Below are 23,830 nucleotides of genomic sequence, written 5' to 3'. Positions count from 1 at the left end.
GACCATGTAACATAAAAAGATAAGTGATTAAAAACAGACACATACTGATAGACATAATATAGTCCCATCTTTGAAAACAGAAAGATATATCTGTTTGTAGAGCTATCCATGATTAAGAATATATAGAATACTTTTTAATAATGCCTATAGCTGGGAAATACATATGAGTAATATGCCTTATTTGAGTTTTGCCATCTCTATACTTTATTTTCATAATTAACAGATATTTTTAGTTAATCAGGTATTTTATTTCACTGGTATTTTAATTTATATAAAATGAAAATCTTTTGAGAGAATTGCCACATTCTATAATCAGCTGAACTTTGTTGAGAAACCAGGTGAGAGCCCCGAACTCACAGATGGCAATTTCAGGACAACCAGCTCGAAGGGCGATGGAGAGTCACACAGGCAGTCATAGCAGGATCAGGCAGTTAGGTAGAACCCTCAGATGCAATTAGGTTTGTCAGAGTTGGGCTCAGGGTAGAACAATGGTTCTCAATGGGGGAAGATTTTATCCTCCAGTGAACATTAGGTAATGTCTGGAGACATTAGTAGTTGTCACCATTGAGGGGCAGTTGCTACTGGTATCTGGTGTGTAGAGCCTAATGATACTGATAAATAGCCTACAGAACAGCCCACTGTAGCAAAGAATTATCTGTCCCAAAATGTCAATAGTGCTTAGGTTGGTAAATCTGGGACAAATATAAAATTTAACTGTTGAGGAGCTCAATATATTGGAGAAAGTTGTAATGAGTCTGTATCAGCTGTGTTACCACCTGCTTTGTAGAAACTGAAATCTTTATAACATGAAATCCTGTTCTCAACCAAGGAAATGAGCAAAGAGTCTAGGAATTGGTTCTCACTGAATTCAGTTGATCCTTTTGTGATGCACTGAGGTTATCATCAAGGAAAGAATGAGAATAATTGGCTGATCTTGTGTGCTCTGAAATTCTGGGCATGGACACCTTATTTAACCAGCCATGCTCTCTGAAACCAGGATCCGTCAAGGGATTAGTTCCCTGCTTACAATCTAAAACAACAAGAATGGAAATGTAAGGATAATTCTCTGAGAGCAAACTTCCTTTAGCATTCCTAATCAATGAGAGAGATAATCTAAGGTATAAGTAATTATCCCTCAAATCCAACCCACAAAGAGACGTAAATCAGTATAAGGGTATGCTGGTAGTGGCGACTGAAATAAAACTTACCTATCCTTACACATAATTTTCTTGGAGTTTGTGGTGTGAGAAGATAGACTTTTGATGCACTTTTCCGGGGTCTGTCCTGGCAGGAGAGGTAAGTCTGGGGTTGGAAATAATTTTTGCCTGTGGGCCTATCAAATTATTCAATGTATGATCTTACAGTCATTGAGTACCATTTTGGCTAAGGGAAGGATAGTCTATTTTAGGAGAACAGAGGGCTTGCTGCTATATCAACTAGAAGGAAATAAAAGACACAACCTTCCTGGTTTTTGCCATGCTGTATTCACACACATGGACACCATTGTTTATCCATTAATTTATACATTATTTATACATTAGTACAGTACCAATAGGAACTATACATTATATACACGTTAATACAGTACCAATAACAGTGCTTAAGATGGACACTGTAAAAATGATAGTTAAAATAACACTGAAAGTAATAAAAATAGTTAAAATATTACTGATGGGATATGCAGTTTTTAATGGAATATAAGTTATATAAATTAGAAGAATAATTAAGAATAAGTGTTACAAGATAATTAAAAGTCCCAGAACATGAAAAGCCTAAAACCAATTTAAAAGATAGAAAATAAATAAGAGAAAAACAATGTAAGTCTAGAAGATTAAATACTAAAACAAAAAATTATTAAAAGTATAAACCCTAAGGCTTAACACTTCAATAAAGATGCAAGTAGAGTCCTGAGAAATGTGGAAACATAAAAGCAAAGATTGTGCCTTTCCACTGTTCTCTGAGATTCCACTTTCTTCGAAGGAGATGTCTGGGCAGATATCCTAAATAAAGAGAATAGATACTGAAACCCCAGTGAGCATAGCAGTGGTTAACATTCAGGGACAGGGCTGTGAATTTATTGTCAGCAATTTTGCTTCTCTCTTTCATGACCTTTTCTCTCCTCGTTAGTGTTCACTCAGCCAAGGTTTTGTGTGTACATACTGATCCACTCCATGCTGTAAAGTAGAAGCGATCTCTAAATTGCAAACACCTTAGTCCTAAAGAGGGTAGTTAGACAGCACGGCTTAACAGTCAAGCTCAAGGATTTCAGAGTTAGACTGAATACTTGTAAGTTATTTAAAGACCCAGTGTGCTATCTTAAAGAGTGGTTAAGAAAATCAAATGAGTTTATTTAGTTAAAAAAATTTTAATAACTGGTGGGGAGGGAGGGAGTTTGGGAAGTGATAGATTGGGTAAAGGCATAAAGATATATTTGTAAGAATGAGTTTGCTAATAATAAACTAAAAATTTAATTTAAAAAATTTTAATAACTTAGTATAGTTTTTGATACCTAATGGCATTATGATTCTGTATTAAATAAAACATTACTTCCCCGACTAAGTGAGCAGACCAACTCACTCTTCTTTACACATGGCAGAACAGAATGCGGGGTAAGAGATGGATCCAAGGTTCGAACACTTTCCCACTGCCCATCAAGTTCTCACCTGCGGCTATTTTTCCACCTGGAATTTTTTCTCTTCTTGGAAAGTTTTCAGAAAGGATGAAAAAGCAAGCTGGACTAGAAGGTTGAGTCCTGATTTTCTATCTTCCATACAGAGTTGGGGAGAGACAAGAAGAAGCAAGAGATTTTGTTTGCTAGATAACCATAACCCACATAAATTCTTTACAAAAGAGGAAAAAGCACATGAAAATAGTGAAATATTAAAGTTCGCTTATGTGCTTTCTCTTATGCCACAAAATATTTGTTCCAAGATTTATTTTTGGTGTTGCAAGGGTTCAAGTGATGTCAAGATTACATGCTGAGTGCTAGGATAGCTTTCAATCTATTTAGTTATACATTTCAAATTCAATAGAGTTGATATTTCTGTCTAAAAAGTAAAGTGGCTCCACCTCAAATGATGTTTGTTTGTTTGCTTTCCTCAAGAGAAAAAGAAAATGGAGGCAAAAAGAGCCTCTTCTGTGTGAAATTCTGAAGACATTTTGGTGCAGGCAGCCAGAGAGAGCTGTATGTTAAAGTTCACACATCTTGCCAAGAATGGTCACCTGCTCGGTGGAAGGGCTGTTGAAAAGAAAAATCAGTACAGTTAGAAAAGGAGTGCTTTTAGTTCCGCATTGTTACTACATTAGCTTCTAGTGCAGATAACGAGAAAAGCATTTACCTTTCATGCAAATTGACTTTGAAAGCTATATTATTAAAAACAGCATCATATTGTAAAAGTAAAGGAATATTTGTACTTTTATTATGTTGTGATAAAAATGACCAAATAAAATAATGTACCAAGGAGGTAATTCATTTTTTTAATATCACTTTGATGCCCAATTTATTTTGCTTTCATTTAGGAAGATTTTAGAATTTCAAAAATTAAACGTTTTGGAGAGAACAAACAGTAAAAATGTTCTCTCTCTAACATTTTTCTGTTGTTATATATTCTTATTTATTTATTTATTTATTTCTGACTGGTAAGGGGATCGTAACCCTCGGCACGGTGTTGTCTGCACCACTGTCAGCCAGTGAGTGCACCGGCCATCCCTACATAGGATCCGAACCTGCAGCCTTGGCACTACCAGCGCCGCACTCTCCCGAGTGAGCCATGGGGCCGGCCCTAATTTATTTTTTAATTTAAACATTTGTAATCAAGAAAAATATAAGGAAAAATATACCAAAAGTCTAAGCAATGATCAATCACAACTTATAAATAGTAACATTTTCATCATATATTAACATATTTTATATGTATTTATATTATGTATTATTTTATATAAACTATAGTACTGTTAAGTATTTTGTACAAAAGATATAAAATATTACATGTATAGTTGAAGGCAACACTAATCTTTGTAGCCTTTCTCAATTGGATTCGTCTCCCTTTCTTTCCAGAGTAAACATCATAAATGTGCATCCTTTTACTACATATATATCTATACTTAATACATAGTATTATTTCATGTGCATATCCTAAATTATGTAAATGACATTGTTCTTGGGTTTTACTTTATTTACTGTTTAATTTTTTAGTTCTGGACATGTTCATATATATCCATAAATATCTACTGTATTTATTTTATCCAAATAGTATTCTATCAAATGACAATACCACAATGTATTTATCTAGTCCACATTGATTGATTTTTAAAGTTTTCAATTTCATATTTTTACAAAAAAATTGTATTTAGCATTGCTGTAAATATCTACTGTTGCCCAAATGGAAAGTGCAAATTTTTTTAGATTATTAGAGATAGAATTTATGGGTCATATTATACGTAATTTAAAAATTACTAGATGTGGCTTGGAAATTTTTTTATATTTTAAGAAAAACAATTAAAATTCATTATCAGGGCTATAGAAATATATAAAAGGTAACATCATAACTTCTAAAACAAGGATAGTGTGTTATAGTAGATGGGACTGTATGTCCAGAATCTAAACTCTCTGGACTGAAATCCCACTCTATGACTTATTAGCTGTTTGAACTTGCACAAATCATTTAACCATTTATCTTTATCTCTAAATGGGAAAGATAACATTTCCCACTTCACAGGTTTGCTGTAAATATTTAATTATTTTTTTTAATGTAAAGCACTTAGAATAATGTCTGGTGCTCAGTAAGCCCTCAATAAACATTAGCTTTTGTTGCCACGTTTGCTATTTGTATTACTGTGTTTATATGTATTACTGTGTTTATATGTCTCACCAAAGGGTGAGAGGACCCAAAAGAATTTGAATATTGAAGGTAATTCTCTAGATTGTTTAGTCCAAATCTCTTATCCAGTGTCAGGATGTCTTCTGCAAAGCTATCACAAATTGTCTCTCTCCCTCATTACTTCTAGAAATGGGAACATGCCTTATTGTAGAGCAGCTCATCCCATCTTTGCAAACTACAATTGGTAGGAAACTTATCTTGATTTTAAGCTAAAATCTGTGTCCTCAATATTTTCACCCACCTAATTATTTTCTCTGGAACAAAATAGATTAGATTTACTCGCTTTCCCACATCACATTCTTCTAAACACTGTACTATACCACACTATCATAATATATAGGAAATGTATACTCTCCCCACTCTCCAAGCTTCTTCCTAACGTTAAATACCCCAGCTTGCTTCACATTTTTTGAGGCATGTGTATTTTTTAAGGTGTCTAAATGCATATGCTTTCAATAACATGGTTATTGTCTCGTTTTTTTGAACACACTCTGCTTTGACAATTGCTCTCTTAATATTTGGTCCAGAGAAGAAAGTAAAAGATTGCAAAGTGCAGTGGGAATATTCACTTTCTTATCCTAGATGATTATTATCAATTATTGTGACCTAAGATTGTGTAACTTTTTTTTAATAGACACATCACTTGCATGGGACTTATTTCATAGAGGTAGACATATAAAAACCCCTGTTATTCATCAATAAAAAGAAAATAGATTTACAGAGTACCTCTTTGATACAGATATACCTATCATGTTCTCACAGTATAAATTGGAGAAATAAACTAAATAAGATTATGAAGAGATCACAATAATAAAAGTGAGGGTTCTAAGTAACATCACCATGCTACATAATAGAATCTCTGAATCTACCAAACCAGAAAAATTTTAACTTGTTTTATTTCTTTCTCTACATAAGACATTGCATTTTAAAAAAATCAATAAGTAGCAATATTTTATTGTGAAATGCAATACTTACACACAAATTATAAAAATAAACCTTCTTCATTTTTCTAGTTAATATGTTTTGTCTGATAAAAAAAATGTTTTCCCAAAATGTTTACTTTTTAATAATGCAGGTCACAACTATGACATCTTTGGAAACTCTCCTGTGAAGGCTCAGTAACTCTCAAACCATGACTAGGACTTCATTATTCCACATATCACAATTACTTCTCAATAACCATTATCATTTTAAAATTAGCAAGGAATATCTTAATGAGAAGTATGAACTAGATCAAACAAAAATAATATAATGATTCTGGTACTCAAGTTAGCATATGGGCATTTAGTCTGATATTTATATGACAATTCAACCTATTGTGAGAAGATGGAATTTTCCTACAATGGGAGTCAGCTTGCTTATGATCAGAAAATTCCTGGAAACTTTCTATTACTACATTGCTTAACAAGAATTTACTTTAATCTGAAACATATTTCAAGTTGATTGTTATTTAAATTTGTTACGTAATTTATTGCATTTTAAGTCAGCTGCTTACAGTAAGAAAATTTCCAGAAAGCATTCTCCCCAAATTATGTACTTCATATCCTGCAAGCAAGTATGTAGGAAGAAGAAAGATGTTGGTATAGGGAGATGGAAGACATGGGTTCAGATGGTCCAATTCAGTCCAGGTGTCCACAGTTACATAATGTAATAATATGCGTGCAATCAAGATAGCATATGAAGGGAAGAAGGAATTGGGATAGGGAGTGTATTATTATTCATTTCTGCCTAAGTTATGTTTGATAAGAAACAATCCTTTAATCTATAGGACTTTTACCAACAAAGAGTTTATTTTCAATCACCTTTGGTGCTGTATCTCCTCTTTTTTGTGATCCCATTTGAAAGAATAACCCTTATCTGACATACAACAATCATCCAGCAGAGAAAAATGGAAAAAAATTGTAGAGCATAAAACTCATAAATGTTCCATAAAGGTCATAAAAATTCTACTCACTTGTCACTTATGTATTTTTTCTGCTCATTCTATGTGCCAAAGCTAGCAATGTAACAGGGCCCAATGTAGCAGGGCAAAATATGAAGGGAAATATACTCTTCCCACTGATTGCCAAGGAAGGACCCAGACAGCGAAGCAGCAAATATGTTTGAACAAGTAATACAGTCTACCACCAAGAAGAGCAGGAAAAGAAGCTGAGTATGTCCCTCTCCCTGACACATATCTAATTGTGCCTGCTTCCCTGTGAGATGGCTTTTTTTTTTTTTTTTCGGTAAACTTCATTTGGAAATTAGGAAAATTGAGATACTTAATAGTTAAAAAAATGTCTGAAGATAATTAATTGTGCAGATATTCTGACTTCAGAGAGATACTTAATAAGTTTAGGCATAACAACTATTGTTAAAATGAGCATAAATTCGGCTAAAAATGAGGCAGCTGGACTGTAGCTGGTAGCACTTTGATTTACAACTACGTGATGTGTTTTTCCACTTCTTTTTGTCCTTACACTTTTCCCCCAGGCAGATGAAGCTAAGAGCAAAACGCAGAGGCTCTCTTTGACTTGCTCAACTTATGTTTCAATCCACAGAAGAGAATATATTCTTGAAAGCCAAGGTTTTAAGTTGCAAGACCTAAGATCTGAAGTGAGAACATATTTTTAATTCCAAACCTTTGCCAAACTATAATGGTCACAACTAGGCTAAATAAGATTTCTCAGTGTAGTGCAGCCAGCATAGAGGGCAGCACATGGGCCAAGGGTCCTCCCCAAACACTCCTAAAGTTTCGGGGACCCTCAGGAGAAGGGAAGGAATGAGAGCAGGGGACATCTGAATTGCCTGGATTTACCCCAAAGGGACCAAAGTTTAACTGGTAATTTAGTCAGTAGTAAGTTACCTAGAATAGGCAAGGCCTCATTTTCCACATCATCAAAAATAGGAATTTGAAAACAAAAATGATTGCATTAATGATGAAATAGATACAGAGACATTTTTGCATCCATGTTTGTATATGTCTTACCTATTACATAGAATTTCAATGAATACAATTTGATAAAGCCTAGGTGCCATCTTTTTTTACATCTGAAATCTGAAAATGTCCACTGTTTCCATTTGCTGCTCAGTTTTCAGAAGTTCACTTTCAGGAAAAGGGAAGTAGAAACAGCAATGTGGTTCAGACTCTGGATAAAAGGATGAAGACTAAGGCAAAGTGAAGCTCAGGACTCATGCTTAACCCAGTCCAGTTAAATACCTTTGCAGTCACACTTTGTGGAAAAAGTAATTGGTTAAAATATAAAATAAGGGAATACCTAATCTTTCACACACTTTAAAGTAGACAGAAATGCATGAAAAGAAAGCTCAATGTGATAAAATTTAATTTTGTTTTAAATGTTTAACAAAACTTCTAATTTGAAGTTTTAACATCCATTCTAATTTTGGTGTTCTCTATCCTGCAACGATGTGTATTCTTTTCCCAATGCTGATAGGAACCAACTTCCTTCCAGATTATATCTCGGTCATATAGAGTAATCTAAACTTGTTGAAACATTAGATAGATTTTAATAAACAAGATTGTTAAAGGATAAAATTAAGAAATGTTTCCTGTTGTGAGGGCAAGTAAAAAATGATTATTTTTATATCGTGGTCAAGAAATATATACGCTCATATTAATGACCTGGAATATTACTCAAATTTGTGAGTTAATAAGAAAAAAAATATCAGAATATGGTGAGGAATGAAAAAGAGAGTATTTAGTATTAGGTGGGTAACTGGAACATGCAAATACTGATTAGATGTACAGAAGTTAAAAATACAATGACATATAGTAAAATCGTTGATGAGAAAATTTATTTTATCCAAATAATTTAGATGTAAGAGTTACACACAATGGAATGGAAAGCTAGTAACAAACTCACAAAAAGGATCTCATGCAAACCTCAGTGAGAGGAGAGCTGAGTCTACAAAGACCATAAGTTATGGCATTAGACTGTCTTAAATATGTCTTAACATCAATTTCCTTGGGCAAAAGAAGACCCCAAGTGTGTGTAATTTACATGGCAAGAAAATGATGAAAAGTTTTCATTGATACCAAGTGTAGCTTAAATATGAAATTGATTGTCTTTGGTAAAATAATTTCAGCTCAGCTGTGGCTCTTTCTGATAAGGTTCTTAACATAATAAGAAAAAAAGATTTCTTAAATGAACTTAGAACAAGAAGTTTATTTCAAGTGATGTCGGAGGTAGTGTCTGGGGGACCCGATAGTCGGCCTCAACCCACCCCATCCTCTTACCAGGTTCTTGACTCTGCCTCAGGAAAGAATTCAAGAGCAGAGTCACAGTAGAAAGTGAGAACAAGTTTAATATAATAGATAAGAAATACAGGTTCCACAGAGAGAGTGCGGCCTAGCTCCAGAGACTGAGCAGGGCCCACATCAAGTTTAACACAAAAGCAAGAAATACTTAAAGCTCAGTACAGAATGCAGGTTGGCTCAAGAGTGCAAGCAGCTGCTTGCTAAAACTAAGTTTGATACAAAAAGAAAGAATTACACACTCCACAGCAGAGTGCAGGCTGGCTCCAAGAGAGTGAGCAACAGCCCAGCCTTCTGCTGGGATTCGGCTTTTATAGTTTCACAGCCCAATGAACATTCAGTTAAAGAGATGCTTCCCAGGGGCCGAGCCCGTGGCGCACTCGGTAGAGCGCAGCGACGCTCCCGCCACAGGTTTGGATCCTATATAGGAATGACCAGGGCACTCACTGGCTGAGTGCCGGTCACGAAAAAAAAAAAAAAAAATGACAAAAAAAAAAAAAAAAAAAAGAGAGATGCTTCCCAGGTATGTAACCTTAGTCTTGCACATGCTCAGTTGATCCCTTCCTGGAGCATGTTCATTGGTTAAATACTATCACATGCATCAGACATATTCAAGAATATTCTGTGCTCTCTAGCACCTCTGGTGGAAGGTCATTCAGCTACCAGGGTTATATAACCCTTTTCTACTGAGCATGCCCAGCCACTGCATTTCCATAAGCCAGCCTCTTGTGGTCTCATTTTCCAGGAGTTGGTGCTGAAAACAGATCTAACTTGCAATAGTAACTTTCCTCTAGGAGAGATCCTAGAGGAGGAGGCTGAGATCTTGGGGAGTGGCTGGAAACCCAGAGGTGTGTCCTGAAACCTGAGCCCAGGGAAACTAAGCACCTCTTATATCACAAGGACACATGTTCTTGAGTACTTAGGGAAACGTGAACTAGACCTGGGGAAGGATTGTCACTGCAGAGCTCAGGCATCACGCTTTCCCCATGTGTATCTCACTCTTGCTCTTGCTTTCATTCTTCCCCTAGTTCTCTTTCAGAGTTTACGTGTTCTCTTTCACTTATTCTCTCCATCATTCCTACTCAACTGGTTTTCTCCACCTGAACATCTGGCACACAACCATTATGGCTGCCAGGTCTTTCTCTATATAACTTTTTAGTTAAGAGTCTGGCATGCATTGTCCACTTTTTTCTATAGCTTTTGGTCCTCGTTTCCAAGAATGGAAATCTTATTAGCTGAGCTAACTTATACCTGAGCTATAGACAGGCCAAAAGTTTAGTCAATGTTCACTGTAGTACAAAGAACAGGCCACTGTCCTCTCTGGGAGAGGGAGCGTTGATTGTGGTTGAGTGGCAGGGTGTGAGGAAGTAAGAGGATAAGTGGCTAACATCATAGAAAATCCAGAATATGGGTGAGAGAGAAGCACAGAGGAGGATTTAAGCACCTGTGCTCTGAAGTCAGATTTCATGATCTGAATCACAGCTCCACACACTGAGCTCAACCTTCCTAGACCTGTGAAGTGGGCACACAGAGAGGACCTTCTGCATAAGCTAGTTGTGATAATTAATGACAATTGATGTGCCAGGCACCTAATAATTATGCAGTAAATATCAAAAACAAATGAGGAAAAGTTACCTCTCACAAGAGGTCAAGAGAAAGAAACAAGAAAAGTTGAATGTACAAAGAGAATCTGAGATGGAGAAAAGAACTAATGAATTTTCTGACTTGCCGGCAGAGTAGAGTTTGCTGTCTTATTAAGCCTCTAAGATCTTAGTCTAATATGACCATAATTCAAATATGGAAGTACTAAAGTTTACTCAGTGATGGGGACCTACAGCCTGAGTGACATCCTTAAATGTTTATATATTAATAAATTTGTAAATCATATGTCAAATAATAATATGATAATATAAACAGCAATAACAGTAGTCAACATTTATTGATAATTTGCTGTGTGCTGGGGCCTGTCGTAAGGGCTTTTTATGTGTTAATCCATTTAGTACTCATATTAAGCCTAGGAACTTTTATTATCACCTTTTTAGGGGAAAAGAAAATGAAGCTCAGAGAATGTAAATAATTTGGCCAAAACTGAAAGATAGCAAGTATCTGAGGCAGGGTTCACAGCCATGTCCTGCAAGGCACAATGTGCTACATTGTCTCTCTTATAAGAGGGACCTCTGGTAGCCCTCAGATTTTTTTCAATATATTGACAATATGGTTGAAATAATTTGAAGAAGATAGCAAACTGCAAAAAAAAAAAAAAAAAAAAGAGTTCATTTATTAACAATGTAATGATAAATAGGTAATTTTTTTTAAAAAAAGAACATAACTGGTGAAAATAAGTGTTTTCTAAAATTATTATTGATTATAAAAAGAATCTTGGAAAGTAAAAGAAATAGTTATTCAAAAATGGTAATGTCTAAAATCTTAGTGTAAGCTGTTTGTTTCCTTAGTCTATTTCCTCCATGAAAAAAAAAAAAAGAAAAGCTTTTGAAGAGTTTGGCAAACTTAGACTAAATAGAGTCGGAGTGAGTGTGACCTAACAGGAAGCCAGGCTGCTCCTAACTGCCAGTGATCTCTGAAACAGACTCTCAGGCTCCCTCTCTGCTCCAATAGACAGGAGCAACTTTGGTCTGGATCACCGTCAAATTCTTACCTCGCCCTTTCACTGCTTGAAGGATCAGATTGCAATTCTTTCAGTATTCTCCACTCCACAGTTTCTTGATCTGTTTAAAAGAAGTAAAGAAGATAATTCCTCTCGTCAGTACCTAGAAAGGATAACAAAATAACCTCAACTCCGTTTTGAAAAAATCTTTCCAAGAACTTTCCTCAGAGATTTTATTCGTGAGTACTTGGCAATATGCTGTCTAGCCCATGAGAAATAACCTTCTTTTTCTTGGGGGAAAAGCAGGGTGCTGAGAGGCAAAGGGTAGGGGAGGACCATCGTCTAGTCCTCTAAAATGAAAATCAACCCTTCCCTGTAAAAAAAGTGAACTAAAGTTGCAATGCAAAATTGATTTCTCAGCATCTTCCATTTAGTTCTTAAGCAAATAGTGCAACGTTTATGCTTTTAAGACCATGAACATTTTTACAAGTAGTTGGTGAGATATAGCCTTTTTTATAATTTTAAGATTGTAGTAGAATTCTTTACTAATTGTGTCTGGTTAATTGAAATTTTTTGAAGGTTTAGTTTCGCTTTAAATCTCATTTAGTAACATATAAAGAACTATAATAGACTATCTGTCACCCTTCTATTTAGAGAAACTTCTTTTTTTAGTTAGAGATATTTAAAATGAGGGATAAACATTAGAAGTCTTGTAATCTAAACTAAATATTTTATGCCAGCATTAACTAATCTCTTTAAGGAAATATCTTACGAGTCTCCAAAGACCGAAGCTCATATTCTAAGACACTTAAATAAGAATAGTTATGTAAGTCTTTATATTGTTCAATTGTGTAAATTAGAGCAATAAATTACATACCTACATGATGTACTGTCATGTTCTTGTTGGTTCTAAAATAAAATTAAAACTTAGCTTCCAGCAATAAAAGAAAGCACATAATATAGCAGTATACAACCACAGAACTGTAAGGGGACAATTATTTAGTTATGAAAAAGCTCATTTGTATAAAAGAATTACCAAAATATGAGGGTCAAGAACAGTGCCATGTGGGAAAAGAAAAGATAAGCAACAGCCACACTGTGACTCAGTGCTCTGGAAATTAGTCACAAAATGACTTTACATAATGTAAGATAATATAAACACAAAGGGCAGGACCCAGGCAGGAAACATCCAGCCCAGAGAGTCATATTGTATGTGTAAAAGAATAATATTTACATTAGAGAGGAAAAGTTGTGACAATTTTGAGATACTGCAAATTTTTGAACCTGAAGAAATCCTTTCATAAAACATTTTGAAGATTCTTTTAAACTCATCATTCTAGTGCATGATTATTTTAAGGCATATTATCCATATCTCATCTAATTCTCAAGCTAAAGAGTGAATAGTCTCTTTGAAAACTTATTTCAATACAAAATATTAATTTGGGGCTATAGGTTAAAAAATGATATGAAATATGAATAGAGATCAACAGAGACTGAAAAATATTAATGTAAATATAGATAACTAACATAATAAAGTAAAAACCTTAAAACAAGAGTAAACTGCCTTAAAATACTTACTTCTTTAACAACTTGAGTAGTTCTAGGTTGGGAAACCAAATTTGTCTTCTTCAGGTGACCATAGAATTTTGTTGAAAAATCTAATGACGTAAATACCTTGTACTTCTATTTGGTTCTCCTCTCTATTAGGTAGGCTGAATCAAACAAGTTTTTATTTTGCTTTGCTTTGTTTTGTATTGTTTTTCTCTAAGGTACAGTGACTAGATCATAACTACTTTGGAAAATGTGCTTTCTGTTCAAATGGATTATGTCATCATCTGGTTCTTGATGGTCTAATTGATTGCGTGAAACTTTATGCTTCATTTGCTTATTGGTTGCACAACTGTTTTGACTAGAATCATCTATTGTAAACATTATTGTTAAATTTAAAAATAATACATGAAATATGACAATGTTTTTGTTTTCAATCACAGTTTTTATAACATTAATTTATTCCTTCCTTAAGAATTATTTTCTTGATCTTAATTATCTACATTATTCAAATTCTAAAGGTAAGTGGGCAGTATGACACATTACTAGAGGAAAAAAGCCAAGCCCAAAGGCTTAATTTATTTCCAGAATGCCTAGCAATCTAACCAAATAGTAAATGTGCTATTGATTTTTTAGAAATGGTTGGCTGATTAAATTTAGTGTCAAAAACTTTTAAGACAGATTTCAGCTGATATTCCTATCACAATACAAGGGAAAAAAATGCAAAGTAAACATCCTTGCAAAAAATAAAAATAAAAAGGGAGAGAACAATATGAAAAGTTAAGGGAAATACTCAAAATAGGATTTTTTAAAAATCTTAATCTTTATTAGTACAGGTTAAATAAATTAAACAACAATATAGATTAAAACGTGTTAATTATATCACCAATTTATTTTGGCTATGTAGACATGATCTATGAATTATACTACAATCCAACGCATCTATTCTCAGTAAAGGTCTTCTCCAATCAGCCACCTTTTTTTGTTTCCCATCTACAGCATTTAACTCATTTGGGCAACCTAACTTGACGGGTTGCCTTTTTTAAACACAATAATATTTATAAATGCATTATTATCAAAAGTAGCATCTGCAGCCTTTTATAGAAATACGAACAATGCTATAATTCTTTCCAATTACCATGTGCATTTGTAGAAATCTGAACTCAGTAGTATGGTGAAACAGGTCCTTCTTTCTGGATATCAGATCTTAGCAAAATGAGAAAAGGGTGCAAGTTTTTCTAGTGAGTCTTTTTCATGCTAGACCATGTCTCTTGGCTCTCTGTGATCGGCTTTCTTAGCATTATGTATCAGCTTCAGGGGCCCAGTCTTCCCTTTACCCTTCTCTCTCTGTCCTCACTTCTCCACGTGGCAGGTGCCATGTAGAACCAGAGCCTAAGATTCAAGTACCAAAAGGCTGAGGGCGACCTTTCTTTCTCAAAATCAGCAATAACAGAAAGTACTGGGTCCATGTCAAACCCACTGTTTTCAGCTCTCTTCAGGTCTCCCTTTGGGATCCTTTGTGCTTATTTGGAACAACCACATTTTAAAATTATTTTAAAAACAGAAGAATAAAAGGATGCCATGGCCCATAGTAGAAGTTCCAATGCTGCAATACTTCTATTCCTGTTGTTCCATCTGGTGGACCACAGGTCTCTAAGAAGACAAGAAATTTTCCAATCAAAATGTGATTGAATAAATATTATATGTTTTCTATTAGGTTATAATAAGGCTATTTCAACATCAGAAATGTAAGAGTGTCCATCAATAGGACACTGATAAAATGTAACTAGTGATTTTATTACTGAGCATAGTGCACCGCTGACACCCTTGAACTATAGCTCGGGTTCAGCGCCAAGACCACTCTGCTGCCAACCTCATTGTATCTTCCCTGCTATTCTTGACTGTTACCTATTCCTATCTAACCCTTAAATCCCATAATAATTTGTCTCTAAGCATCACCAAATTCCTCATTTCTCAAGGCTTAAAAACAAAGTCAATCTCAAATGGGGTGAGTTTCCAGAATAATGGTATTTGTTGTGAATACTTCGGTAATATTTTAACAGGAAGCTTCAAACTCCCAGATTCATTTCATCCCAGAAAATAGATCAAAATGGTAATATTAAAATGTCATTTTCCTATTCACCCTTTCTTGTGCTACTGATATCAAACATACACAAATACAAAATGAATGAAGTTCTGATCCATAATACGTGGATGTATCTTGAAAATAATACTAAGTGAAATAAGCCAGATACAAAAGGACAAAAGGACTTATATGCGTTTCTAAAATAGGGAAATTTACAGAGACAAAAAGTAATTAGAGGTTACCAGGGTCTGGATAAATGTTGAGTTGTTGTTTAATGGGTACAGAGTTTCTGTTTGGGGTGATCAAATTTTTGGAAATAGATAGTAGTGATGGTTGTATAACATTGTGCATGTAATTCATGCCACTGAGCTGTACACTTAAATTGGTTGAAATGGCAAATTTCAAGGTATATCTATATTACCCAAGAAAAAAATTGTAAAAAAAAAGACATCAATAAGAATTCAGTTTGAAGAATTACAGATGCATGATGATATTATCTTTACATTTTCTTAATTAATAGATTAAAATGCACAAATATTATAGAGTTGGTTGCCTGAATTTTTAAAAACGAAAACAGGAGCTTTCTGTTTGAAATTGGAGCATATTTTTGCATGATGTTGCTGTAATGAAGGCTAACCTTTTTTATTCATAATGTCTTTTTCTGCTTTTAATTTCAGTGTAGTTCAAACCTCATAGAATGAGTTGCCAAATATTTATTCTGTTCTTTTAAATTCTCTGGAAGAGTTTGTGTAAAATTAGTGTTATTTCTTCTTTAAATGTTTGGTATCTGAGGGTGAAGTTTTCTTTGTGGGAAATTTTGTAATTATTAAATTTAATGTTTAAAAATAATTATAGCGCTATTTGTGTTATCTATTTCTCCTTGAGTAAGCTTTAATACTTTGTGTCTTTCAAGGAATTGGTCCATTTCATCCAACGTGTCAAATTTATTGGCATAAAGTTAATAATATTTCTTTATAATAGAACCTGCAGTGGTGTATAACCTTTAGTTAATGATAATTTGTGTCATTTCTTTTTTTTTCTTATCACTTTTCCGAGAGGTTTATCAATTTTATGTATTTGCTAAAGAGCCAGCCTTTAGTTTCATTGATATTGTTTTTCTATTTCTACTTTATTGATTTCTGCTCTGATTTTTATTATTTTCTTGCTATATATTTCCTTCTAAATATTGCTTTAGCTGTGTTTTGATATGCTGTGCTTTTATTGGTTCAAAATATTCTATAATTTCCCTGTGATTTAAACACTGACCTATGGGTTATTTAGAAAAAGTGTTACTTAGTTTCCACATATTTGGGTATTTTCCGGAGGATTTTGGATATCTTTCTTTTACTTATTTTCAATTTAATTACATTAGGGTCAGAGTATATATTTTATATGATTAAAAAACTTTTAACTTCTTGAGACTTACTGTATATCTCTGAATATAAAGTAACTTGGTAAATGTTCTGTATGCACCTGAAAAGTATATATATTATGCTATTGTGAAATGAAATGTTTTATAAATATCTATTAGATCAAGTTAGTTCATACTGTTGCTTAAATCTCCTATATCCTTACTAAATATTTTCCTCTAGTTTTTCTGTTAAATGTTGGGACATGGCTATTAAGTTCTCTGACTATAACTCTGTATTTGGTTACCTCACTTTCCAGTCCTGCCAGTTTTTGCTTCATGTACTTTGAAGCTCCGTTATTAGGTATCAAAATATTGCAGACAGTTCTCTTTCTAAATTTTTCTATTTATTATTGTAAAATAACTGTTTATCACTGGTACTATCCTTTCACCTAAAATGTAATTTTATATTAATATAGTCACTCCAGGATTATTTTGATTAGAGTAAACATAGTACAAAATTTTTAGCATTGTACTTGTGTGTTCACATATGAAGTGGATTTCTTTAGGCAACATATAGTTGGGTCTTGCTATTTTATTTAACAAGACAATATTTACCTTTAAATTGGGGTGTTTACAACATTTACATTTGATGTGATAATTGATATGTTTCGTTTTAAATCTGGCACATTGCTGTATATATCTTTACTTTATCCCAGTCTACCTTGAAGTGATATTAAGCTATTTCTCTTATAGCACAAAAAATTTAAAAAATTCAAACGGTATACTTCCATTTTTCCCTTCCTGGGCCTTTGTGCTATTGTCATACATTTTATTTCTACGTATGTTATAAGTAATCCACTACAATATTGATTTCAAATACTTAGTAATCTGTTACAAATTTTTTATATAGAATACAGAATATTTGTGAAGCTAGAGAGAGTTCTCATGTACCCTGGAACCAGTTTATCCTGTTATGAACATGTTATATTAACATGGTACATTTCTCAAAATGGATGAACTAATTATCTTTTAAAGAGGTTTAAATTTTTAAAATGCTATTTTATATTTATCCATGTAGTTGTTACCTCTGGCATCTTCCTTCTTTTATACAGATCTGTATTTTCATCTGGTGCTATTTTCCTTCTTCAGATATTCTTTCCTCTCTTTCCAGGACTCTATTTACAACCAGAGCGCTTAAAGTTACCTCACGGCTCATGGATGCTTCATTCATGGCTTTTAATTGTTGTATTTCTCCCTCTCTATGCTTCAGTTTGCATGTTTATATCACTATGTCTTTAAGTTTCCTAATCCTTTCTTCTGCAATGCCTCATATGTTATGATTCCGTCTAGAGTATTTTTCATCTCGTATATTGTGGTTCCCATCTCTAGAAACTTGGGTTGTGTCCCTTCTAATCTTCTTCTTAATACACTCAATATTTTCTCTAGCTTTTTGAACATGCGGAATAGAGTTAAAATTATAGTTTTAATATCCTTGTCTACTAATTCTATTTTCTGTGCCATATCCATCTCATTTTGACTTTTCTCATTTTGAGTTATATTTTACTGGTCTTTACATGCCTAGTGATTTCAATGTGATGCTTGATATTGTGAATTTTATTTTATTGAGTGCTGGATATGTTGTTTATCTGTAAATATTCTTTAGCTCATTTCTGGGTTTCAGTTAAGTTACTTGGAAACAGCTTGATACTTGGTTGTCTTGCTGTTAAGCTTTGTTGGTCAGGACAAGAGCAATGTTGATTCTATGGTTAATTTTTCCCCACTACTAAGGCAAACAACCAGTACTTCAAAGTTCTGAATTGAGATTTTTATATGAATTTTCCATAAATGGAGATTTTTACAACTTGGGGACAGGAAATATTCCCAGATCTACATTGCTCCAAGTATTGTCTCCTTCAAACCCTTTTAGGTAGTACTTTACCCAGATTTTGGTACTTTCGGTCATGCATACACTGATCTGTATTCAGCTGAAAATTCAAGGTCCATCTAAAGATCTCTGGGTCTCTTGTTCTGTATAGCTCTCTCCTCTCTGATACTCTGCTCTTGATTCTCTAGCCACCTTGACCTTCCCAGACTCCTTGTTTTGTCTCTTAAACTCAGGGAGAACACTAGGCTGTTCCAGAGTTCTCTGCCTTCCTGAACTTTATCATGGAAACTCTCTTCAGTCAGTGTCCTGGAACAAATGTAGGAATGTAGAGCTGAACTCTTGTTTTCTATCTCTATGTGATCACTGTTTCCACTGGGATCACTGCCTTCCACTGACCAACATTATTTTGTATATTTTGTCTTTTCTTTTTTTTCCCTGTTATTTCAGGTGGGGGATAAATCCAGTTCCTGTTAATCCATTGTGGCTGGAAGTAGAAAGGCAATTTTAAAAAATATATATATATTTTAACAATATTTTAAAATTTATTAGTGAACATAAATAAAGAGAGAAATTTTAAGAGCACAGAGCCTGTAATTTACTAGTCTGCCAGGATAAGAAAAACACACATTTATTGCCTGCTATATCCCAGGAACTATGTTAGGTGAGTACATACACTTGTATGTTTGTACAGGAAAGAACTTGAATTCACTGCTTCTACAAAATAGTTATTTCATCTGAGATAAGCAGTTTATTTGTTCACTATGTTTTTCTAATAATAATAGCTGTTTGGGAAGCTAATATCTCACTCTCTTCTATTTTAGATAACAAGTGAGCTCCACATGCTAAAAACAAATTAAGTTGTCACTTGTTCAGCAGGCACTTCCAAAACCTCGAGGGCTCAGTGTTATTTATCTAGAGCCTCTAGAGTTTTATCAGGAATTACAGATTGCTTTTCCTGATAGTTTCCTATCACATTTCTCATTATTATCTTTCCTCCCCTGCTTCCTGGCTACTTCCATATATAGAAAGTTGGGGAAAGTAAATACAAATTAAAACTTCTGTTTTAGTGAAAGAAAACACAGTTTCACATGCTTTCTGCTCAGTTATTTATTCCAATCTAGGCAAACAGATAATCCCAAATGACAAATACTGTAGACATAATTTATACTACCATTGGAATTTAGTTCTCTAATTATGTGAGAATGTGTGCATTATTCAAGTTCCTATGATCTCATTTGAGTTCTGTGATTTTTATCTCATTTAGCAAAGCTATTTAGTAGATGAGGAAAGGAAACAGGCACACACTAAAGAAATGATGGCATTCACTTCCGGTGCTAATGCGCATTATCAAAAATGGTGAGATAAGCAATTTATCTTAGAAATATCCAGGCCTTCCTTTCAGTGCCAATAATTTTATTCTAATTCTAGACTTCCCAGAATTCACTTCTTTTTGTATGTTTTTCTCTTAAGGAATTGCTGAAGAACATGCCAACTGAAGAAAGATGTTTAATTGGGGGGTATTTAGATTAGCCTCTATTCATATAGCAAGAGAGATCCTTTTTTCTACATGTGGTCAGCTGTAAATGAAACTCTTTTCAAGCCTTTTAAAGTTTGCCATCATTAATTAGAGCCCTCAAAAAACTAAAAAGTTCCTGAGGTGTCAGTGTTTGCTATATCATTATGATGTCAGCATTACTATCCTCATCACCACTTACCTGCATTCCATATTATCATTTCCTTATTTAGAGGCCAGAGAGATACAAGTGACCATCTATCCTCTCTAATAAGTTCTGGAAGGCCTCCCTGAAAAAGATCTGAGTGAATGGTTGTCTGTAGATGGTCTTCAAGAATGTGTGTTTGAAAAAATATCTGTGAATGTGTGTATTTGCACTTTAGAAGGGAGCCCATAGCTTTCTTCCGACCTGCCAAGAGCTTACACAGCACCATGAAATATGTATCCAAAACATGCCTAAATATCTAAGGAGAACACTATGTATCAAGCAATGGTTTGCGCTAAAGAAGGCAAGGTAAATATTTCAAAGGCAGGATCTTGACATAGTATGAGAGTGGAGGCGGCAGGATACAAAATCTTTTTGAAAGGCAAGGAAGAGATTAAATCACTTTAAGATCTCTTTCAGTTCTATCATAATACTCGAACAAGCAGATTAAAATTTGAATATCTTCAAAGGGAGCATTATCTATATGCATTTTAATGTTAGAAAATTTGCAGGATACAAAAAGTGCAGAATGTGATAAATTGTAGTCATTTATAAATTAACCTAATTATTAGGATTCTAAATAGCTTACAAAATATCAAATCTCTGGTCGACATTCCCAGAAAATTACCATCAAATGAGTTAAGTAGGGCATTTAACATGAAAACACTATCTGATTTCCTGATTATACGATTATGTGTTAGGTAGGACTTAGATTAAAAAAATAAAAGTAATAGCAATTTAGAGTAACGGGTCTTTATAAAAATGTAAAATAATGAGCGTTCATTACGAGAAATGAAGAGAAAAAGAGAACTATTTATTGGATGATGTAAATAAAAAAGGAAGTGGCACCAATTTCCTGTCATTCTTTGGGCCCGTAGTTCTCATTCTTTCATGGGTCTGACATTTTATTGTTCAATGGAAGTGGCTGAAGATGAAGTTGTTTATGACCTCCTGAGGACCATGACTCAGCTGCCTGGGGCTCTGTGTTCCTCAGAGTGATGATTCAGAGAAATTCAACTCAGGATGGCATCTGAACAGATGGGTTTAGTCACCAAGAGCTGTAGTTTTAATCTTGAACCAAGCTCAGACCCCTGCCAGATACTTTCCATTAGAGCGCAATCAGAAATTCCAGGGATTTTCACAATAACCCTTAGTTTTACTACCAGAAATACTCTTACTGACAGCAGGGAAAAAACTGATTGTTATAGGTTTGTCATGTTTATTGTACTTTAGCATAAAAACTTTAGCTAATATTCAAAACTATAATTTTTTTAGTCAGAAAGTTACCTGATTTATCATATGTGTATCTGAAAATGAAATGTTCTAAGAATCCAGCTTCAGGTATATTGAGTATAAATTTTGCTCCTCTTTTCCTAAAGGAGATAATATAGTAACACCTCTTGGGAAAGTCCCCTCAGCTAACAGTTTGCTTTCTTTTTCTCTGTTTTTTTTCCTCATATCACGAGCTGAGATAATTAGAAGCAGAAAGTTGAGGTCTCCAATGCATTTGTCTAAACAGAGACAAAATCTAGGATGAAAACAGACTTTGAGGGAAAATAAAGAAACTGACCTGATTTTAGCTATTGATTCTTAAAATAAAAAAAGGTAATTGAATTACAGAAGCTATGACTCAAGGTTCTTCTTTGAACCCTGTTAGGAAGCTCTCAACTGTCTTTCCATGTCTTTGCAAAATATATATTCTTCCTGCATGTAAATGCCACACAATATAAAATAATAGATTGATTTTAATTATTACTAAATTAATTAATTAACCAATAGATAGGTAGATTGATAGATAAAAAATTAGAGATGTAACTTTTCAGGAAAGTAGATGTTTTGGTCATGAAATACCAATTGCCTGTCTAATCAATAATGGGTACCTGGAAGAAAAAATAGAAAAAAGCAGGTAAAACAGCCACAAGCAGCCATAGGTCTCTCAATAGCATCCACATTCTTAATATGTATAGTAATAATAATAATAGATAAAAACACACTTCATTGTGTTTCACACATAGTCAATTATTTTCTTTCTCCTCTCACACCAAAATTTATTGTATTCATTCCCCATTTTCTTCCATTTAGAGCTACTAGCATTAGCAGTTGAGCAGAGTTCTATTCTCGGAAAACTCCACTTGGGTTTAAATAAAAAATATCAATTTTTATCTTTTCTCCTCTTTTTTTTTTTTTTTTTTTCTTAATTTTATTTTGTCGATATACATTGTGGCTGATTATTGCTCCCCATCACCAAAACCTCCCTCCCTTCTCCCTCCCCCCGTCCCCCCCAACAATGTCCTTTCTGTTTGCTTGTCATATCAACTTCAAATAATTGTGGTTGTTATATCTTCTTCCCCCCCCCCCCGGTTTGTGTGCGTGTGTGTGTGTGTGTGTCTGTGTGTCTGTGTGTGTGTGTGTGAATTTATATATTAATTTTTAGCTCCCACCAATAAGTGAGAACATGTGGTATTTCTCTTTCTGTGCCTGACTTGTTTCACTTAATATAATTCTCTCAAGGTCCATCCATGTTGTTGCAAATGGCAGTATTTCATTCGTTTTTATAGCTGAGTAGTATTCCATTGTGTAGATGTACCACATTTTCCGTATCCACTCATCCGATGATGGGCATTTGGGCTGGTTCCAACTCTTGGCTATTGTAAAGAGTGCTGCGATGAACATTGGGAAACAGGTATACCTTCGACTTGATGATTTCCATTCTTCTGGGTATATTCCCAACAGTGGGATAGCTGGGTCGTATGGTAGATCTATCTGCATCTTTTCTCCTCTTAAAGAAATAAAAATAGCATGCTATAAAGAGCTTTGTTTCTGAACAAATTGAGTTAGTATGGGAATCAGAGTCATAATGATGAAGAAAAGTGAATCATTTAAAGAACTGAATGCCACCTCCTTTAGAAAAAAAGTCTTACAAATTTAAAATCCAGTCAAAATAATTTCACACATGTTTTGGTAAAAGAGTTTTAGTAGTTTGGGCAACTATATGTAGAACATATAAAATAACAATAAACAGTAAAATAGTATTCATTACCAAAAAAAAAAAAACCTGACATTATTTCCTTTATTCCGTATTTTTATTTCACTTTGTTCATTGTATATTTAGTAGTAAGAGATCTGTACCATCTCACATTCTCTTTGGACTTCAATTGCAAATTTTAAGAAATATGTTTATGGGTATACATTTTCCCTGTTTTTTACTTTCTGATTATCTTTTTACCCACCCCCAACCCCACCCCTTTAGTGCTTCTCAATTTTCCTTCTTCACACACAGGGCTCTCAGGCTTCTCTCTTAATTGGTAATAAGATTTAATATTCCCTATTATTATTTAGGGAAAGACTATTTTTCCTTTTCAAAAACATAAATACCAAAAGTAAGAAAATAATTGTTTTAATTGATAAGTTTTTTGACTTAGGTTTTACTTACAGAACTTCAGCCCACAACAGAAAATAAAAATTTCCTTGTTTTATGATTTGGTAAAATGCTAACTTGTAC

The 23,830-nt window shown here is 34.0% G+C and overlaps 1 protein-coding gene and 1 long non-coding RNA gene across 3 annotated transcripts in view; one reads left to right on the top strand and one right to left on the bottom strand.

Annotated features, from left to right (window-relative positions):
• Positions 1–2,971: 2,971 nt before the first annotated feature.
• LOC134386561 (uncharacterized) lies at positions 2,972–13,431 on the bottom strand. Its single transcript, XR_010024468.1, has 3 exons — positions 13,319–13,431; positions 11,792–11,861; positions 2,972–3,238 (listed from the first exon to the last, which is right to left on the bottom strand). It is a non-coding gene; the product is annotated as an uncharacterized LOC134386561 (long non-coding RNA).
• TFPI (tissue factor pathway inhibitor) overlaps positions 11,753–23,830 on the top strand; it is a 73,600-nt gene continuing 61,522 nt past the window's right edge. For both annotated transcript variants that reach the window (XM_063108750.1, XM_063108756.1), the window contains exon 1: positions 11,753–11,979. The gene's annotated coding sequence lies outside the window, so the exon portion shown is untranslated. The remainder of the gene's footprint in view (positions 11,980–23,830) is intronic.

The sequence above is a fragment of the Cynocephalus volans genome, chromosome 1 (assembly GCF_027409185.1).
Source record: "Cynocephalus volans isolate mCynVol1 chromosome 1, mCynVol1.pri, whole genome shotgun sequence".
Lineage (NCBI taxonomy): Eukaryota > Metazoa > Chordata > Mammalia > Dermoptera > Cynocephalidae > Cynocephalus > Cynocephalus volans.
The sequence above is the reverse complement of the archived record's forward strand: the minus strand, read 5'-3'. Positions and strand labels throughout refer to the sequence as shown.